Raw genomic sequence first — 22,060 nt, 5'->3', positions numbered from 1 at the left:
TAGAGTAGAGTAGAGTAGAGTAGAGTAGAGTAGAGTAGAGTAGAGTAGAGTAGAGTAGAGTAGAGTAGAGTAGAGTAGAGTAGAGTAGAGTAGAGTAGAGTAGAGTAGAGTAGAGTAGAGTAGAGTAGAGTAGAGTAGAGTAGAGTAGAGTAGAGTAGAGTAGAGTAGAGTAGAGTAGAGTAGAGTAGAGTAGAGTAGAGTAGAGTAGAGTAGAGTAGAGTAGAGTAGAGCTTGACATAATGGAAACCAAAGAAAATAAAAAGTCCACTTCAGATCATTTTACCACGTACGCGCTCGACCACTATCCACATCCACTAATCTAGTAGGGTATCGCGCCACTTGGGCGGTGGCTTCTATATTCGTCTGATTGCCACTATAACTCAGTCAATTTTGAACCAATTGACTTGAAATGTTGTGCACTGGTAGATACTATACCTATCTCACCACATTCCAAAAGTTGTGTCTATTGGTTCAAGTAGCATCAACAGCGTCGTCGAGGATAGCAAGAAAGTGATTAAAACCAGGAAATTGCCAAACCGTGATGAATCCATTCAATATCGCATTCGTACCTCGCAGCGAGATTCATAGAAACCATAACCATAATAGGACGACAACGACGACTGGCCACCGCCAATTGGACAGCAAATTGAAATTGGAAATGCCGTTTGTCTTATCCCATCGGTCCTAGGGAATTGGATTGCCAGAGACGATTTCCAATATGATTCCTGCTGTTCTACAGCTGCTGCTACTGAGATAGGTTCAATCACACACGACGAACAAACCAACAACGAACAGACCAACGCGTCAAGCACGTTTCTCACCTCACGCTGTGAAGCCAAAGAATCATAAGCGATAAGGATGAAGCCAAGCATACACAACACGGCGCATGGTCAGCCGACTCGCAAGGGTGAGAGATGGTATATTTTTAGATTGTAGAGCTTGGTTCGTTCATCAAAGAGGGTATAGAAGAGAATGATGATTTCAAATGAAATAACTCAGTTGGCAATCACATGGGTCCTGTGGCGCAATGGATAACGCGTCTGACTACGGATCAGAAGATTCCAGGTTCGACTCCTGGCAGGATCGATTCTTTTTTTCTTTAATATGGAATCGATATTTTACCGATACGGTAACAAATATTACCTACCTAACAGTAATTCGATACGAGTTATAAGTAGAGCATGGCTTTCTGATGAAACTAATTAGGCTGTTCAAGCCCGTAGGAAGTTGATATTTAATTGTTTAATTCTTTTCTCGATCAGCCTAGAAAGCTGTTGCGCTAACTGGAGCAATGGTGTGATGGACCTTGTGTTTCTCCAAGACAACCAGCTATCTTTTTTAGTCTCAGAGGCTAAATAAGGGCAGGATTATGAAGATGTTGTTGATTAGTTTAAATTTTCACCTATGTGGTTTCGTCTTATGTGATTTCCACAATGTAGAGTAAGGTGAGGCAAAAGTTCGACCCAAGTTGAAAATTCAATTTTTCTCAAAAAATCGAAGCAGATACCGTGTGGTGTTTCTACCATCCATGAGCTAAAATTTTGCTGAACAAAGTTACGCCAAATACTTTTTTTCCATTTTGAGTTACAACACTTTTTGTATGTGTGTCTCTTATTCGAACTCTTGCCCCACCACTGGGGCAAAAGTTCGAATCTTGTGTTTTTGGAATTGCGCTAACCGTAGCACACTATTTTTGCACTTTGGTAATAGGAATACATACCTAAAACCAATTAATATTTGATGTTGGAACTGGAATACACTTTAAAGTTCGATCTGGATTTTACCCAAATCAGGGTTAAATTTACTACACCAAAAATTAGTAGTTTTCCGCTAAATTCAGATAAAACAACTTTTTTTCAACTTCGATCGAATTTTCTCACTAATTCCATCATTTTTAGAGATAATATGTACATTTTGCCGAATTTTAGGTTTTTACTTAAAGTTGCCACATGACTCGAACTCTTGCCCCACTTTGTGTAAAATATGATTTACAAATCTTTTTTGCAAAAAATTTTGCATGCTAAAGCTTTTTCAAAATATACCTAGTTACACCCCGAAATAAAAAATCGTATTCGATTTCATTACAATTCCATTCCGTGCGTTGGAAGGATCATCGCATAATACAATTTTTTGATCAAAAACCAACATTTTGACATAACTTTTCGAAATATTGATCAATTTTCATAATTTTTGAAGTAAAAGACTCTTTTTTTAAAAGGTTTCGAACAACCTTGACACCCGAAAGCAATAATTTGAATTGAGCTCGAAAACTTCAAAAGAAACTTTTGCCCCACTCGAACTTTTGCCCCACTTTACTCTATGCTATGTATCATCGCCTTTTTCGTTTTCCAATTCATACCGTTCTGGTTTTATTGCTGCTGTTCTTTGTTGTGCTGTGATTGTAAAGCAAATAATCTTGCCTTGTTGACTCTAAGAAAATTGCCTATGTGTTTTTTTTTTCGATATTTTTGCGCCCTCAAATATATAAGAAAATTATGCTTTTTAATTTTTTTTAAACTTCAATTCTTAAAACATTATTTAAGAATATATTGCATGGACTGCTCAATGAATCCTTTTGTGGAATTCAGAAATTCCTTTGGAGATTTTTTTTCATAAATTTACCGAATTATTTATTTAGCAAATTATCAACGGATGTCATCGGAACATCCTTCAAGTATTTTTTTTTCAGAAATTCCTCGAGTGATTGTTTTAGAAAATCTTACAGACTTTGTTAAATGAACTCTGCCAGGAATTCTCTTGGAGATTTTTCGAAGAATTCCATCAGAAATTCTTCCGTAAAATCCTTAAGAAAACGCATAGTTTCTTTAAGTTTTTTTTTTCAAAATTTGCCTGCGATTACTCCAGCAAATAATGAGAAAACTCCTTTAGAAATCCTACCGTAATTGGCTCATGGTTTTCTTAAAAGATATCTTCCAGAAATTAGTTTCTTAAAATCTTCCACCAATTTATTTCGAAAGTTTTTTAATACATTCCAATGCTTGCTTCAGAAATTCCTCTAGAATTTTCTTAAAAATTTCATCCAGAGGATTTTTCAAAAGTTTTGTTCAAGAGCTACTCTAGAAATGTTTTCATCGGTTTCTTCAAAAGTTCTTACTCAACTTCAAGAATTTGTCTTCGGATTCTTGAGGAAATTTATTATTTTTCTAGGGATTCTAACAGACCTCATCTAGCCGTATTTTCAGATGTTCTCATAGGAATTCCTTAAGGAATACTTTCACAGATTGCTCCGGGAATACTTCACTTTCAGAAACCCACAAGAATTTTATTATTGCATTTTTCCAGAATAATTTCCCCAACCATCAATAACTTCATTAGACATTCTACCAAAGGTTAAAGACCTCCAGCTAATTCCTCAGGATTTTTTTTTCGTAAGTTCCGTTTCAGACTACTTAAAGAAATTGTGATTTCTTCAGATATTCCTCTGGAGATTCATTCAAGAGTACTTTGGGAGATAATTACAGACATTCTACAGAAGATTTCTTTGGAAAATTATTTAGGGATCCTTCCAGAAATTCCAACTAAAATTTCTTCCGAAATTCTTTCAGGATTTTTTTTTCCAAAATATCTTTGGAGACTTCTTCAGAACTTAAGCTTCATACAGAAATTCAGTATGGCAGCAAGCTATTTCATTGAATTTGTCAGATGTTTCTCTAAAACTTTCATTAAAAATTCTGAAGTGGTCTTTCGAAAGTTCTCCCCATGAATTCACCAAGATTTTTTGTTAAGAAATAGCTCCTGCGGTTCGATCAGAAATAACTCCTGGCACTCCTTCAGAGATTCGGGTAGGAATTGTTTCAGCTATTCTTCCAGGGATTTTTTCAAAACTTCTTCCAAAAATTGCACAAAAAATATTGAAAAAGTTATTAAAAGTGTCCGTGAAAGAACTTCTAACGAAATCTCTGGAGGATTGTTCAAAGGAGACCCATGAAAAACTGATACGTTTGGAGATTTATAAATCAAATTCTGAGAAATATTCAAGACAGAACAATTTCCAAAGCTATGTCTGGGAGAATTGTTGAAAAAACGTCTTGGAATATCTCCTTTATAACTAGAAAAAAAATCATGAAAATCTTCTAAAAAGATTGTGGAAGTTATTCCAAAGAAAAAATGCAAGAGACCTGAAAATAGCTCTAGTAGAATTCTCAGGAGAATATTTCTGAAGGGATCAGTTCACCAGGAGAAATTTCTTAAGGTAATCCAACAGAAACAAAAATAATCCTGAAGAAACTCATTAGAGAACCACTGAAGAATTTCCTGAAAAAATATGTTTGTTTAAACTAATCTTTGAAGGATACTTATGGAAAAATTGGAGAACCCTCTGTAGGTATTCATAGAAGATTTTTTTTTATTTCTTAAAAATGCCAAGGAGTTGATTGTGAAGTAATTTCAGCAGGAGTAGCTTAGAGAATCTTTGGAAAAATTCCTGAAGCATCGTCGGAAGAAATTCTAAAAAAATCCTGGAAAAAGGTCCGAATAAATCCTAAGCAATCTCTAGAAGAATACCTGGAGAAACGCCTGGAGGCATTTCCAGAAAAATCTCCTTGAAAGTTCCAAGAGGATTTTTTGAATGAATACCGGAGAGAATCTATCAGTATATGGAAAAATGAGAGATTTCTCAGAGAAACTACTAGAGGATTTTTTTAATTATCTTTGAAAGAATCTATGCAAAAAAAATCCCAAAGTTGTAAAGAAGACCCAATTAAAATTTCTGGAACAATTTTTGCAAGAATTTCTTGAAGAATCTCAGGAGAAATGCATTCCGAAGGGATACATGGAGATTCTTTGCTGAAATCATTCCAGGAATTCCTGCAATAGTCTTCTTTCTATGAAACTCCGTGAAAATTTTGAAAAAAAAAACTACTCAAAGAATCCCTAAAGGAGTTTCTGGAGCTCAAGAGACACCGGAGATATTCGACTAGAAAATTCTTAAGAATGGGAAGGAACACATTCTAAATAATTTCTCATAGAAACCTTCAGAAGAATTCTTATAGAACTGCTAAAAAATATTCCTGAAAGAATTCCCCTTCCGTGATAATTTCATAAAAGCACCGTGAAAAAAACAATTCATGGAAGGGCTTCCCTAGAATTCTTCAAGATGCCCAATATTAAAATCTTTTCCTTGGGAGCATACCAGCTTAGGGGGCGCTGAAGTTTGGAAACTAACCAGAATTTGATACTGTATAAACGTTTGCTCTGCTATTTAAAACAGCCTTTATTTGAACAAAAGCTGAGCAAAGCAACCTTTATTTGAACAAAAGCTGAGCAAAGAGGAACAATCCTTTATTCAGCTTCTAAACATCTAATTTTGGTGATTTTATTCAACCTTTAGCTGATTTGAATTGTATACATATCCTCGAAAACGAGATTATTAGTTGTTGTGTCTGAAATATCAAAAACATAAGATGAACTAAGCCTGCATTGAGGCTGAAGAAGCTACGTGGACTCTACGAAAACATTGTTTTGGTCAGCTGTCAAAAAATTTTTGATTAAAGGTTGAACAACAGGTGATTAATTCTGGATGTTTACTTACCTTACCGATCAGGCTAAGGGCGGGGTGGCCTCTGCTGTACATAGTAGCCGTCTCCATTGCACTCGGTCCATGGCTGTTTGTCACCAGTTCCGTACTCTGCGTAGGGTCCGCAGATCGTCCTCCACTTGGTCGACCCACCTAGCTCGCTGCACATCACGTCTTCTTGTACCGGACGGATGACTCTCGAGCACCATTTTAGTCGGGTTGCTATCCGACATCCTGATGACGTGACCCACCCACCGTAGCCTCCCGATTTTCGCGGTGTGGACGATGGTTGGTTCTCTCAGCAGCTGATGCAGCTCGTGGTTCATTCGCCTTCTCCAAGCCCCGTCTTCCATCTGAACTCCGTCGTAGATGGTACACAACACCTTCCGTTCGAAAACTCCAAGGACGCGTTGGTCCTCTGCACGTAGGGTCGTGCTTCGTGCCCATAGAGGACTACCGGTCTCATCAGCGCTTTGTAGATAGTTAACTTCGTGGTGCGGCGAACTTTATTCGATCGTAGAGTTCTGCTATGTCATTGTCGGTGGTCACCAGTGAGCCCAAGTACACGAATTCGTCAACCGCATCGATTTCATCACCATCGATATAAATTCGGGGTGGCGGGCGTGGTGATTACTCCCTGGAGCCCTTTGCCATTCTGTACTTTGTCTTCGACACATCAATGACTAATCCGATTCGCCTGGCTTCACTCTTTAGTCGGATGTACGTTTCCGCCATCGTCTCAAATTTACGAGCAATAATATCAATATCATCAGCGAAACCAAGCAGTTGTACGGACTTCGTGAAAATCGTTCCACTCGTGTTTATCCCCGCTCTCCTAATTACACCCTCTAAAGCAATGTTGAACAGCAAGCACGAAAGACCATCACCTTGCCGTAACCCTCTTCGAGATTCGAAGGGACTCGAGAGTGTCCCTGATACTCGAACTACGCACATCACTCGATCCATCGTCGCCTTGATGATCAATCGTATCAGTTTATCCGGGAATCCGTATTCGTGTATAATCTTCCATAGCTGTTCTCGATCGATTGTATCATACGCCGATTTGAAATCGATGAACAAGTGATGTGTGGGCACGTTGTATTCGCGGTATTTCTGCAACACCTGGCAGATGATGAACATATGGTCCGTTGTAACGCTTTCATCCATGAATCCAGCCTGATATTGCTCCACGAACTCTCTTTTGCATGTTTGTTTAAGTTTAAAAGCGGGTTACACAGATGAATAATATTCTATTCAACTTGATATTCAGCCAAGCTGAATAAAGAGGTTGGTCAAGCCGTACATCAGACCAATATTCAGCTAGCATTGTGTTCAGCCACTGATGCCTTTAACCAGCCAATGTTCAGCTAATACTATCACTGCTCAGCATTCATTGTTACTTGGATAGCCCGATTTCACCATAACGACAGATAAGTATACTATTCTTGAAAAAAAAACATAAAATCTCGTCGCACAACTCTCACAATACTGCTTCAATGAAGCGACAAATGGAACCAGTAGATCATCCCCCTTTTGTCCCACTTTCACCAGCCGGCGCGCGATACAACTTCACTAGTCATCCCTGACAATCAGTTCGCTTCAAATTAATACATAATTCACTCTACAAATACGGCATTGCGGAAGATTTGTCCCAAAAGTAGAATTTATGGTTTTGTACATGACAGAATTGTGATTTATGTCCCCATCGTTCTTTTATTTTTCATTTTTTTGCGTGTCTGTGCCTCTATCTAGTTTCCCACTGCATTGTGCCGCGCCAGCGGTTAAGGGGCATTTAATCCGACTTTCCGAAACCCCATCCACCTCAGAGACACGACGGGCGACCTTGGAAATCTCCAACGCGCGCTAATGATGACCATTCAGCTTGCTGCAAAAGTTCCGATAAGCTCAAGTTCGCCTCCGCGATAACAACTGCGACCCGGGAGGGGTGACGCAAAAAAAAAAAAATACTTCGCTTCTGGTTCTGGATATCCTTCAGGCTCGGATTCCGGATGGGTTCCCTGCCACCAGGCAGAAATCGAATTAATCATCGGATTAGCTCGAAGGGACATTATTATTTTAATGGTGACAACAAGAGGTTTCTTTTTGTTCGGGATCCGATCCATCCGACGGTGAGGACGACGAGGACGAAACGAGCAAACAATTATGAAAACAGGGGCCCATTGGGAAAGTTTCGTTTTTTGATCCGACAGGGTGGCGCAGCGACGGCCTATCGAGAAGAATGCGTAAGAGATGTATCGTTTCTCCGTGACGACCTGGACCTCCGGCTGTAGTCTTCTCAACGGCGGTGGATGCAGCCGCGTGAAGCGCCATTTGTTTCCTTTAATGGTCTTACTTTGGTAGTTTTGCACTTTCAGGTGTTATTTATGGCTTTCGTCGATTGTGTAAAACTTTCGGTGTCTTGCTTATGCTATTTATAAACGGTGAGAAGATCACGAAAGCTGTTTATATTTTGTTTGGTTTTGTTCCTCGGGAGCGAGAGGTAGAAAAGTCCTTGCCCTCCAACTGGCATTGCAAGGTCGGATCGGAACGTTCACTATGAATTGATTACTTTTTAAAGATGTTGTCATTAATCATCGGGAAGTGGGAACGGCGGAATAAAGATACCCTTATAGAAAACGGCATCGAATACAGGTTCGTAGGTTTTAGTCTGTAGCTTGAAATAACGCGGGAAATGTTGTTCCTAAGACTTAAAATTTCATTCCTAAATAGCAGTACTGCTGATAAAACGCAATGAGCCATTTCTTGGATCAATAACTGGTATTAATTAAAAAACTTTTTTTGCTTTTCTCGTTCACCAAAGTGAACTAAAAGGCTATATGTTCACTCAAAAAACGAATTTTCGATAGAAGGCTTGGAGAGTCAACTCAGTTCGACGAATATTGATGATGTCTGTATGTGCGTTTGTACAGGTATTCTTCGATATAACGTACCCTCGATATAGCGAATTCGATATAACGTACATTTTGCTTAGATATAACGTACAACATAGAAAAATTATTTTTTCCTAGGAATAACCTTCAGATAAACTACGAAATCACTCAAATCAATGCTGTGTTGCAGCATTAGCCTTGTTACCCAAAATTAGCGCAATCTGGGGAAAACAATTGTGTACGTTATATCAAAGCATAAGAAACGAAATGAGTTTTTTGTGAAAACTCATGTTTTTCAGTATTGGTTTTGTGAATTCAACCGAAATCATTATTAAGGCCCCTTAGCGTGTCATCGCAAAATGGCTTCTTCAAAATCATTGACCGAAATCAACTTTACACAACATTGCACCAATACATATTTGTAAAAAATCGACGCTTATCTTATTCTATAAAATAATCAATTTCACACGAGATATTCGGCATGAAAATGTATTCACACTACTTCAAATACAAGCCTCTTTCCAAGTAATCACGATTACTAAGCATTATTTCACTCGAAAGTAGAAATTTTTAACGATTAGTTTCGAACGCACTCAAAATGTGGTCGGCGGTGTTTACCACCCACCGCAGTACCAACGACGACGGCGGCAGCGCGGTGATGTCTTTTGGCGCGCACAATCATCGATCATTGCACGCACTGATGTCGATTCTGCTGGCCAAAGCATCAAAGAAATTGATCGAAATCAATAAAAAAATCCAGTCAAACACATTGGTTATGCGTCATCAAATCAAAAATAATTTGTGGGGTGATTATTTTTTAACTTCTTTACCACAATTGTTAGTGAAATAAGCAAAGCATTATAATTTACGAAATCTTCACCAAGCGGTCCGCCAGCACTGCTGTTGCAGCAAACATAAACAGAGGGAGAGCGTACCAAAATAATTCGATCATTTCTAGCTTGTTACATAAAAACTCTAACATTTTTCGTGACATTTGGATATGTTTCCTTGTTATTCATTGAAGTAGAGTAGTTTACTGCTTGAGTTGCTTTCAAATGATTCATATTTTCGAAATGTTTACATTGGAGGTACCGAGACAAAGAGGTGCTATTTTTGTTAGTTTGTTTATGGAATTGGTATAGAAAGGCTACACAACTACTATCGTGGTTGATGATTGTTTGGAATAAGAATCAAATAAGAAGAGCAAAATTGGAGCTGACACGCTAAGGGGCCTTAAGGGTTAATATTACGTCGAATACATCAACACAAGCATAAAAATATTATTTTTTTTCTCTGCTTCGTACACTTCGATATAACGTACAAAGAGAATTTTTTTTGTACGTTATATCGAAGAGTACCTGTATATGTTGTATTTATGCATGTATATGCGCAAAGAAGTTCATTCACTTTTAAGGTACTTCCCATAAGCTGATTTTACGGATTATAGCTCGAATCGAACCGGAATTTTACCGCATCGTTTGCTATCAAAAATGGTCCGGATCGGTCAAGGCGTTCCGGAGTTATGGTCGCTTCAGTGATCCGCACCGGTAGAAATGGCCGAATACAAAAGTGAAGCATGGCCCATCATGCGACACATCAAACTGCGGAGATTTTTGTAATCTTTAGCATGGTTGACAAATTTTGTACGGAATTCAACAGAGACCAGAAATTCCCAGTAGTCGGCCCAAAATTCAAGATGGCAGATTCATATTCAAGATGGCGTCTCAAAATTCAAGATGGTGGCTGTTTAATGGTTGTTTAGGCTCTAAAACCATGCAATTTGGGTATATTTGGTAAGGGAAAGATGTCTGTAGTCCAGAAATAGCACCTGGAATATTCAAGATGGCGGTCTTAAATTAAAGATGGTGGCTCCAAATACAAGATGACGGCTGTTTAATGGAGTCTTCAAATAAAAGAAATATTTTAAAGTTTGTTTTTCAAAAATTCGTATGGGAACCTCATTACAAAATTCAAGATTACTCCAAAAATTTCCCCAGTTTTTTTTTACAGGAAAAAAAATATGACCGATTCACTTGGATAATAACTTCACGGATTTCTTTAGTTCCTTTCAGGTATTTTTTTCTACACTATTTCTTCCTGGGATTGATTCAAATATTTCGTTATTCCTCCGAAATACTTCAGAAGATCATTTTGGAAATCTTGCATGGATCGCTTCAGAAGATTCTCCAGAAATTTCATCGTAAAATTTTCCAGGGAATATGACGAAAAATTCTGCCAGTAATGGTTTTGGAAATTACTCTGAGAAATCTTTCAGGAATTCTTCCATTCAATCCTCTGAAAAATTCTTTGTTCCTGTTGCATTTTCTCCAAAGTATTCAAAAGAGTCCAAAAAATCCAAATATCCAGAAAAAAATTAGAAACTAAAAAACAAAAAAACATTCAGGGATTCATTAAGAGATTTCTCCAGGGCTTATTTCAGATATTATCTCATGAATTTCTCCAGAAATTCTTCTGGTAGATTCCTTTGCGTTCCTCCTGAAACTCCAGTAGATATAACATTAAAAAATCATCTAGGGGTTTGTTTGAAAAATCACCTGAAATATCTCCAGGGATTGCTTCAGAAATATGTATAGGGATTCCCTTATTTTTTTTCCAAAAATTCTTTCAATAATTCTTTTTCTAGCGGTTTCTTTAGAAAATTTTTCTACGAATGCTTCAGAAATGCGTTAAGAAGTCTCTTCAGCAAGTATACCACAGATTTATTCAGGAATTGTTTTGGTAACTCCAATGAAAACTTCCAGACGAATGCGTCTAGGATTTTTTTCAGGGATTCACCCAGAAAGTCTTGCAGGAGTTCCTTCGAATTTTCAAATATTCCTTCATTCCCAGAAATTTATCCAAGGTTTTTTTCTAAGGATAACTTTTTTAAGAAAAGTATTCAAACATATTTGCTTGAAGTTTCTACGATTTTTTTTAGAAATAGACGCAGGCATTTTTTGTCAACATTTTTGCAGACGCTTTTCTATGCATTCTTCCAGGCATTCCTTAAGGTTTCTTTTCAGGAATTCATCCGCAGAGTTTTCTAGAATCCTCCAATAGTTTTCATGGTGGATTTTTCCAGGAATTTTCCTATAAACTGGTCAGTGATTCCTTTTCAGAAAATCCACCAAGGGTTTCCCGCGATGTTTCTGCCCCACGAATTTCTAAAATAAAAATTCTTCTGTGATTCCTTCAAGAATCTCTTCAGACATTCCTTCAGACATTCATGCAGAAGTACCACCCAGGATTTCTACAGGGATTCTTATACTGAAGATTTCTTCAGACATTCCTTCAGGAGTTTTTTCAGAAATTCCAACTTGGATTTCTTCAGAAATTTCTTTGAGGAGATTTTATCTCCAGAGATTTTTTTAGAAATTTAAGTTGAAAGTTTTTCCTTGGCGCTTTTCAGACGTTCTTTTAAAATTTTCTTTACAGTTACAATCTGGATATTCGTGTAGAAATTTCTACAAAGATTTATTTTAAGAAATTGCTGCTAGTAGAAATATCTTCTGGGATGTCTTTTGAGATCCCTGTAAAATTTGTTCAAATATTCCTCCAGGGATTTTTAAGAAGTTCTTTCAAATATTGCACAAACATTTCTGAAGATTTTTTTAAGGAATCCCTGAAGAGAAACTCTTGGAGAATCCTCTCAAGAAATCCTTAAAAAAAAAACTCACGGAGATACCTTTGAAAACTTCCAGAAGAAATTTTTGAAATTTTTCTGGTGGAATTACTTAACAAAAATGCCTGAAAGATTTTATGAAGTTATCTCTGAAGCAATTCTTTGATGAAGGATAATATTTAGGCAAATATCAGAACAAATTCCTTAAGATATTCCACTCAAGTAACATTTCTTAGTAAAATAGCCTAGAAGAGGTTCTTAAAACCATCAGAAAATCAAAATAAAAGTTTTAGGGTTTTATGGCGATTCTCAAAACCTCCTATAGACCAATTAGTCTTCAATACTTGGGCGTAATTCTCAGATCATGAGAGAGTTTTGATGGAATTCTTGAGGGATAAAAATTCCTGAGAAATTTATGAAGGGATTTCAGCAAAAATCAGTAGGGACATTTCTGAAAGAATCTTTTACTGATGGAATTCTTGAAGAAGTCTTTCAATAATTTTCTAATGATTATCTGGAGGATTTTTTGAAGGAAGCCATGGAAGAACTCCTGGAGATACATATGAAGGAATTCTCAGAAAAATGTTTTCAGCAAGGAAATCCTGCCGAAACATTAAAAAGCCCTGAAGAAATACTTTGGAGAACCCCTGAAAAATAGAAAAAAAATATTTTTTTAAGGAATCCAAGAAATAGTTTCTGCAAGAACTGGGGAACCCTCTGTAGGTATTTAAAGAAACATTGTTTGAAAAGTTGCTTGCAAAATTACTAGCATAAATAGTTTCTGAAGTTATTTCTGCATAAACCCAAAGCAATACCTGAAGGAATACCCGATTAAGAATTTCTAAACAAATCCCCGAAAAAATCCCTGACTTAACAGAGTAATACCTCAATTTCTTTAATAAAACCATAGAGGAATTTCTGAAAGAATCTCCGAATATGTTTGAAAAAAAAAAAATCATCTGGAATTGCATCTTTTGAAGAAAAGTTTCGAGAATTTCCTAGAGAAACTCCTGGAGAAATTTGTTGAAGAGTTTCTCGACCAATTTCTCGAAGAGTTTTCGGAGAAATCTCAAAGAAAACCTCCTGGAAAAAAAGATCAGACAATTCTGGAGGAATTCCAGAAATTCGGAAAGTAATCCTGAAGGAATGCCACAAAGAATTTATGAATGGCTCTAGGAAGAACGCTTTAAGAAACCAAGGAATGTATCCTTAAGGCAATTTCGGAAATAAATCGTGGAAGAAATTCATTATAAAATTCCTGGAGAGATACCAGAAATATCTGTTGGTGTTACTAAAAAAAATCCCGAAGTAATTTCAAACGAAACTAACAGAGAAACCGGTGAAGATACTCTTGGAGGAAGAACTTCCTGAAGGCATCCCTGATTTTTTTACAGATTAAATGTCTTAACTTCATGGATTGCTTCAGGAGTTCTTTTACAAGTAGTCCCCGGAATTCTCTTTGTGATCCCTCTAGGAGTTCCTTCACGGCCTCCTGGGACTTCATGGATTTCTTCCGAGATTCACACAGTAATTTCGCCCGGGATTCTTGTATGAAGTACTTTCAAAAATCTTCCAGGAGTTTCTTCTGAAATATCTCTGGAAATTCTTTTAAAGAATCATCCACACAATTTGTCTGGAATACCTCGAGGAATTCCTTTTGTGATTTGTCTAAGAGTTTTTTTCATAAATTTCTTCTGAGGCTTATTCAGGATTCCTTCATATGCTCTCTATGGATTTTTGCAGGTGTTTCTGCTGAGACGCTTTAGAAACCTCATCTGGGATTTTTTCCGTAAGGAATTTCTTAAGCAGGAAGGAACTTCTGGTGGAATCCCGGGTGAAATTCCTGGAGGGATTTTGGAAAGAACTCCTGGAGTAATCCCAGTGAAAAAACCTAGCGGAATCCAAGAAAACACTATTGGTGGAATCCACTACGAAGCTTTTGAATAAATCCCTTAGGAGTTTCTAAAAATATTGAAAAAATACCGAAAGCATTTCCTGGACAAATTTTGAAAAAAAAACCTAGGAAAACTAATAAACGCATTTTGGAATAAATGCCTTGATCAATCCCGGAAAGAATTCCTGAGAAAGTCCCAGCTTTCGGTAACACGCCACGACCGCCAGAACCGACAATGCAGGGATGAATTTTCAAATTAGTCATCATAGCAATTAGCTTTACAATCAATACAGTGGAACTTCAGAGTTCAGGGGTTTGCATCTTTTGAAGAAACGTTGGGATACATTCCTAAAGAAACCCCTGGAAAATTTTTCTGAAGAGTTTCTTGACTAATTTCTCGAACAATTTTTGAAGAAATCTAAAAAAAAAACCTCCTGAAAAAAAAAACTTTCATTTCTGGAGGAGCTCCAGGAATTCAGGAAGGAACCCTGAAGGAATGCCACTAAGAATTTATGAATGACTCTAGGAAGGATTTTTTTATAGAGATTACGGAATGAATCTCTCAATCAATTTCGGAAAGAAATCATGGAAGGAAACCATTGTGAAATTCCTGGAGAGCTTCTGAAAATAGCTCCTGGTGTTACCTTAAAAAAAAATAATAATAATCATGGAGTAATTTCAAAAGGAACCAAAGGAAGTTTTCCAGATCAAATCTCAGAAGATGCTTCATGGTTTTCTCTAGGAGACATTTCACAAGTAGTCCGCGGAGTTATTGTAGTCGCGGTTGAAACTCGAAGTTTTCCCAAACGCGACAATTGACTTTCTTCAAATCCATCCGTGAAACCTTACGTCGGACAAGGTGCGATGGATGGCGGACTTGGTCCTCTATCCAGTTTACTATGCCCGACGTACGTGCGACGCACGGTGTAGGAGAAAAGTGGATTTTCACGTGTCAAAAATTCCGATTTTCAACTGTACGAACAATACATTTGTGATCACTCCAGGAGTTCCTTCAGGAGTTCCAGGAACTTCATGGATTTCTTCTAAGATTCACCCAGTAATTTCCCCCCAGTAATATAGTAGAAAATCCTAGGAAATATCAGATTCCTTAAAGTTTTCTTGAAAAAATTCGAGGAAAATTTTCAAAAATGCCTGTGGGATATTTAGAAGCAATACTCGAAGTTTTTCTAAATAATTGTCTGAAAAAGCTTTGGATAATACCCTGAAAGATTGTTTGACTAATTTCTAAAGTATCGACTGAAAAACTTTCAAAAAATCTATCTGAAAGAATTAAAAAAAAACTGTTGTTATTTTTTTTGATAAATCCAGGAAGGAATTTGCGACAAATCCGTTCATAGTTTCAAAAATAGACTTAATTAAAATCGTGAGCAATTTTAAGAAGAATTTCTAAAGAAATCCCACAAGAAGTTTTTGAAGCAATCCATAACATATGTTCTTAAAGAATAATTTCCGAAACATCTGAAGGAATCCCTGATAGAATTTTAAAAATAAAAATACTTCAAAAGAATACTGTAAAATGAATTCATGGACAATTTTTTGAAGAAAAAAATCGATAAAAAATTCCATTGGGATTTTCTGAAGGAATGCTAAATCCTTGGATGAAATTCTATAATATTCCCTATAGGAATTTCTGGTGTATTTCGTGGAAGAACTTAAGAACCAACCATTGAAATCCTTTTATGATTTTTTTTTGTGAAAATACTGGAGAAATTTCTAAAAGACTCTGACATTCGTGAGGCGAACCAGCGACCAGGCTGAAAGCCTCTCAAATACAGACAAAAAAAAGTCTGACATAAAAAAACGTAAGCAACCCCTGAAGAAAATTTCCAAATGAATTCTCGGAAGTGTTTTGAAACCATCTTGCGAGTTTTGGAGGTATCTAAAGAAAAATTTCGAACAAAACTCGTGGGGGAATTAAAAAAAGGACTTTTTGAAAGATTTTTTGAAAATTCCATGAAATAAATCCAGAAAATTCGTATAAAAATATCTAGACTGTAGATGGATTTCAGAAGAAACTTATGCAAGGATTTTATAAAAGAATGTTTTTTAAAAACTTTTGTTAAAAATCCAATTGAATTTCTGAAGGAATCTCATAATAAATTTCAGAAGATATATCATGACGATTTTTTTGAGGAATCCCTGATAAAAGTTTTGAAAGATATTTTGCAAAATTTTCTGAAAAATCTCAGGAAGCAGTTCCAAAGAAAATATGTTTTCTTTGAAGAGAGTTCTAGAAGCATTTTTTAAATAAAATATTTAGTCAAATTTCTAAAGGAACTTCTGAAAATATCCAAAGCAAATCTTGAGCTCTATATAAATTTGTTAAAATATTCTGGTAAAATTCCTGAACTAATGCAAGATGTCCTTAAAGAATTATATGAGAAATGTTGTGAGAGTTTCCAATGGAATTTCAGAAGTAATCCATTGAGAAATTGCTGAAGCAACCCAAGCAAAGTAATTTCCAAATGTACCATTGGGAGGCTTTTGTAAAAATCCGAAAAGGAATTGATGGAGGAATCCATGACTTCCAATGGCCAACATTCTGAAGAAATTTTTGGAAAATGTTCTGGAATTCCCCCGGAAGATATATTTGAAGGATTTCTTTAAAACATCCCTGGAGAAATTTGTGGATAAATATCTATGCACTGGACAGTTGAAGGAATGCCTTCCATTTTTTTTGGGACAACCGTACTGTCCAACAGAAATCTTCAGTGAAATTTCTAGAAGAACTCTAGGAGAATATGTTAAAACAATCTTAGGGGATTTGCTGGAGGATTTTTCTATTAAACCTCCGGAAGCGTTTCTGAATAAATCTATGGAGGATTTTTAAATGAAATCACTGGAGATATTTCAAAATTAATATATAGAGGAAATTCTGAAGAAATTCCTGTACAGAGTTTCTAGAGAAACTTAAGGATAAACGTTTCAAGCAATCCAGTCAAGATTTCCTAAATTGAAATCTTTGAGAAATTTCTGGAAGAAATCTTAGAATACCTAGAATACCTGAAAAAATCTACCTTCTTGAAAAAAGATTTTTCTCTAACATTAAGTATTTTTATATATTTTCAAGTGCGCATAAAATCGGAAAGAGTTCATAGGCAGTTGTCTTTCAGGATGAAAGGTTTTTTTTCTGTTCAGGAAGATGAATCCAAACAATTTCTATATCTCAATAGAGACCATGCACAAGGAGGGGGGGGGGTTGTTGCTAACCCCCTCTCCATTACCAACGCTTCATACACTAGGCGCCCCTCCGCTTTTTGCCAAAATTCGAAAAAAAACCCTCCCTTGGCGACCCTTCTGACGGGCCTGATCGGTGTTATCATTTTGTTATTTTTTAAATTGATGACAATCAGATGATAACAAATTTAGTTATCGATTATTTTGGTCTATCGCGGAAACTTAAAATAAAACAAATGATAACAAAATACGTTATCTGTTTCCAAACGCATATTTCAAAGCTTTCCCAAAACTGAGAGTCTGATGAAGCTCGATTCTAAAAATAGAATCCACATTTCGTCTTCAATGCGACTGTAGTACGAAAGCGTAGCCTTTTATTACTGTCTCTCTCAATGAGTCCCGTTTGTATAGGGGCTATCGACTGCAAACGACAATCACTCGATCAGGGTTTGAGATTAGCCTTGGTGCAATTGTTGAAAATATTGATTGTAAATTATAAGAAACTTTTTTCAATAGGTGGCGATGTCGTCCAGTTGGGAGTTTCAAGTATATATTTCATAAGATCCGTACTTACAATTGGTGTACTGTCAGTACTGGCAATACATGTGTGCAGATGTTTTGTTGTTGACTATGTAGAACGATGGAAGTTTTTGTTTTCAGAAGAACTAATATTCCAATCAACATGAAGTCAACGTTTTTGTGAAACATCCACCGAACCTGGTGGGATAGTTAGAGCATATGCTCATCACCCAGAAAACCTAGGATTGAATTCCATTCCCGACAAACGCAAACAAAAGAGGTTTCTTCCTACGGCTTCTCTTCCGTTGTCCTAAGATGTATTGATACTAAAATTTTGTTTCACTTACTAAATCCCAAATATCGCTGTTTCGTTTTAAGCTCGGATTCAATTAAGATTAAGAGACGTTTTGGTACTAAAGACAATCATCGGTTTCACGCAGAAAGATTGACTAAACCGTCCAGCATTTTTCGTAACAATTCGATAAAAAAAATGCTCCTATCATTTACTTTCCGCACTATTTTATGCATGGGCCTAAAGCATGCTGTCGCTAAATTGTAATTGGCATCAAATCCTGTTTACTTGCGTATTACCGCACCTATTCATACCAGCAACCAGGCAGCCAACAACTTGACTGCTTCAACTAGGAAGTTCAGATTATAACAATAAAAAGCTATGTCTATTTGGTGACTCCTCGAGGTTGAAAGTCCGAGCAAAATCTTCGTCCTCCCAGTCCTAGGAAAATGCATCACAGGAAGAACGAGCCTAACGATTTGATTTGATCGTAACTCTTCCCGTGCTGCTCCTGGGCTCCGAAGGATTCTGCCCTGAGGTTTGGCAAGAGCTTGTTTCGTTGGTGTGGTTCTGGTTATCTTATCGGGGAAAGCAGAGACGGGACAAATGTCATCAGCTATAGCATCCTTAAAATTCAAGCGACCGAAAGGAGGCGGACGGGTCTTTCTCCTCCGCGACAAGAGGAAATGACTGAGAAGGAAATAAAATTTTATTGCATATTTTTATAGCTACTTTTTCCTCTTCTTCTCTTCGGGATTCTTCGTATATCCGGGGGCGGTGATGATGGTAGTGGCGGGCGACGATTGTGCTTTCCAAATCGGGAATGTAACTCCCCCACTCGACTCCGTTTGCATAGATTTGCTGAGCCGTTGTCATCACTTGAGCCGTGTCCTTCAAGTTTATGTGCGGGCTTAGCGCCGAGCAGGATGAAATCCTTCATTTTAGTCCTAAGGCGGCTGGGGCGGCGTCTTCTCCGCTTGGTGGATGAGTGACAAATTCTTTGCGATGGGCTGGAACGGTTTTTCAACGTACTTCAGGTCGTTTGGTGTACGAAGATGTCTATGGAACGGGAAAGGGTAGTAAAATAGGGGAAATATGTACAGAAATACCCACAAAGTTTTCTAATATTAGCCAATAGAAGGAAAAGCCACGGTCATCAGTCATATCAGCAGTTCTTTTTTAAATTTTCTGGATGTTTGGTAAAAAATTATCGATTATTAGAGATCGACGAAAATTTCAACTTCAGTCGGGTCACTCTTGAATCATATTACCCTAGCTGTGTAACGACAAGTGCTGCACTCTCGCCTCATCTACGCCCGGATAACTATTGTGCTCGGTTTTGGCGTCAATATTCAAGCAGCGGAACCCCGTTAGAATTCAAGAAAATCATAAAGTACGACAAACATGCTTCTGTAGAGTCGTAGAGTCATAGATTGGTAGCAGAGGCGCCACACAGATGACAATTAGATGGGGGCTTGTAACACGTTTCCGTTCGTGTGGTATACAATTGCAATCAGCTTGTGCTAATTTGTCAATTAGCAGTATTAAGCATACAGTTTTTTCCAGTGTGTTTAAGACATACCAGCAAATCTGGTAAATGGGAGTGAAGGGCAATATCATCGTTAAGACTTAATTGAAAGAAAGTGCATGGCTATTTTTTTTGTAAAACAATAAATTAAAAAAATGTAACTTTTCTCAGAACCAGAAAAAATTTAACTTCCAGAGCCAGAAATACTAAATCAATGTTAATGAAAATTGTTCTGTATATTAAGTATGTAGGCATATAACATTCCCGATTCCCGGTCGGTCCAGGATCTTTTCGTAAAGGAAATTTCCTTGACTTCCTTGGGCATAGAGTATCTTCGTGCCTGCCACACGATATACACATGCAAAATGGTCATTGGCAGAGGAAGCTCTCAGTTAATAACTGTGGAAGTGCTCATAGAACACTAAGCTGAGAAGCAGGCTTTGTCCCAGTGAGGACGTTACGCCAAGAAGAGGAGAGAGGCATATAACATACTAATGTTTGCCTTCTATTTTTGTAACCTCAATTCTCAAAAGATTATTTTTGAACATTTTGCATGGATTGCTTCATAAATTCCTTAATAAATTTCTTAATTAATCCTTCAGTGATTCCTTTACAAATTTCTGTGAGAATTTGAATTCATTTGAAGAATCTTCCAAGTATTTCTTCAGAAACTCCTTCAATGATCCTTTCTGAAAATTTTTGAATACATTCTGCCAGGAATGCCTTAGGAGATTTTTCTAAGAGTTCCATTGGAAATTCTACCAGGGACTCCTTTACAAAACTCGCCGTTTCCTTTAGAATTTTCTTCCAAGTTTCCTCGAGATTACCAAAAAAAAAAAACTAAAGAAAGCCTTTAGAAAACCATCCATTTGTTCCTTCTGTAAATTTTCCATGGATTTCTTTAGAAAATATTTTCTGGAAATCTTTCGCCAATTCCTTTTGAAAGTTCTTTTAGAATACCTTCCAAGGATTGCTTCACAAATTCCTCTAGTGTTTTCTACAGAATTTCCCGGACGTTTTTTCATGAATTGCTCTAGAGTAGTTTCCGTCGGTTTCATCAAAAATTCATGCTTTTTCAGGAATTTCGCCACGAATTCTTCAACAAATTTGTTCTGAAATATTTCTTACGAATTTCTAGAGGAATTCCATTGAAAATATTTTAAGAACTTTTTTCTAAGGATCCTTACAGAAGTTTATGCAGGCGTTTTTTTCAGAAATTTCTGACTTTCAAAACACTTCAGAAATTTCATTAATGGATTTTCCGAGAAATATTTCCAAAAAACCATCAATAAACTTTTTTTTATAAATCTACCAAAAGATTTAGTTTCCCCAAGTATATTTTCAGAAAAATGTTCATAAATTACTTCTGAGATTTCTTCAGCGGTTTGGAATTTCTTCAAATATTCTTGTAGAGATTCATTCAAGAGCACTTTGTGGAATTTATACAGGGATTCTACTGGCGGTTTCTTTAAAAATTCCTTCATGGATCCTATCAGAATTTTCTCCTACGATTTCTTCCGAAATGATTCATGAAAGCTTGATGACCCATCATGACTCCTTAAAATATCTCATTATTTACAAGAATTAGAAAAATGCATGAGAAACTTCCTGGAACACTGTTCTTCCAACGAAAAAATACAAGAAAAAATCCTGGAGAGATGCCTAAGGAAATCCATAAATAAATTTCTGATGAAATCTGTTGAAAATGTGTGGAGGATTTTCTGAAGCAATCCATGCCAAAACTCCTAGAAAAAGCTTTGCAGAAATTCACTGAAGAACTTTAAAAAAATGAATTTTTAAAACGAATCTTTGAAGTATAATAATGGAATAAAATTGGAGAACCGTGTGCTCCGTGAAGAGTTCTTGAAGAAATTCCTCAAGCATCACCGAAAGAAATTCTAAAGTAATTCCTGAAGAAATGTCTGAATAAATCTTGAGCAATCTCTGAAGGGATACTTGGAGGAGGAGCTTTATGTGAAACACCTACAGGAACTTCTGAACAAACCATAGCCTAATTAATCATTTATTCTACATTAGACATTAGCTTTCATTAATTGATCATTTGCATCATCATGAGCAAGACTCAAGCTAGGATGGTGACTACCTACATACATACATTTAATTTCATCATCATCATCATCAATCATCATATGTGACATGCGCGAAAACGGAATTAAAAATCATACGCGGTAGTTGGTCAGCGGGTGACCTAGTTGCTTCAACAGGTCTCTACCTGTTCTTGTTGGCATATGGTAAGCCAAAAAGAATGCATAACTACCGGAGTATAAAATAATTAAACATATGACTCATATTAGGAAGCATTCTAGCCGCTTCCAATTAGATACTAAGTAAGAGACGCGAGCTTTCTCTCTCGCGCTTTAATTTCACGTTTCGAAGTACTTGAATGTTGGTACTTTAGTAAAGAGAGCGACAGCGGAGAATTTGTAATTATATATAAGGCTTAAAATTTGAATAAAGGGAGAGTTGTAGTTTTAGCTAGGAAAAAGTGAGTCGGCTTCTATGTCGGATGACAATTCCCCTTGACCACTCGGTCAACGCGGTGCACTTTCAGAAGAATTT

At 36.8% G+C, this 22,060-nt stretch overlaps 1 non-coding gene across 1 annotated transcript; it reads left to right on the top strand.

Moving 5' to 3' along the window:
- Positions 1 to 1,013: 1,013 nt before the first annotated feature.
- Positions 1,014 to 1,086, top strand: Trnar-acg (transfer RNA arginine (anticodon ACG)). The gene has a single exon. It is a non-coding gene; the product is annotated as a tRNA-Arg (tRNA).
- The last annotated feature ends 20,974 nt before the right edge of the window (positions 1,087 to 22,060 follow it).

The sequence above is a fragment of the Aedes albopictus genome, chromosome 3, assembly GCF_035046485.1.
Source record: "Aedes albopictus strain Foshan chromosome 3, AalbF5, whole genome shotgun sequence".
Classification (NCBI taxonomy): domain Eukaryota; kingdom Metazoa; phylum Arthropoda; class Insecta; order Diptera; family Culicidae; genus Aedes; species Aedes albopictus.
The sequence above is the reverse complement of the archived record's forward strand: the minus strand, read 5'-3'. Positions and strand labels throughout refer to the sequence as shown.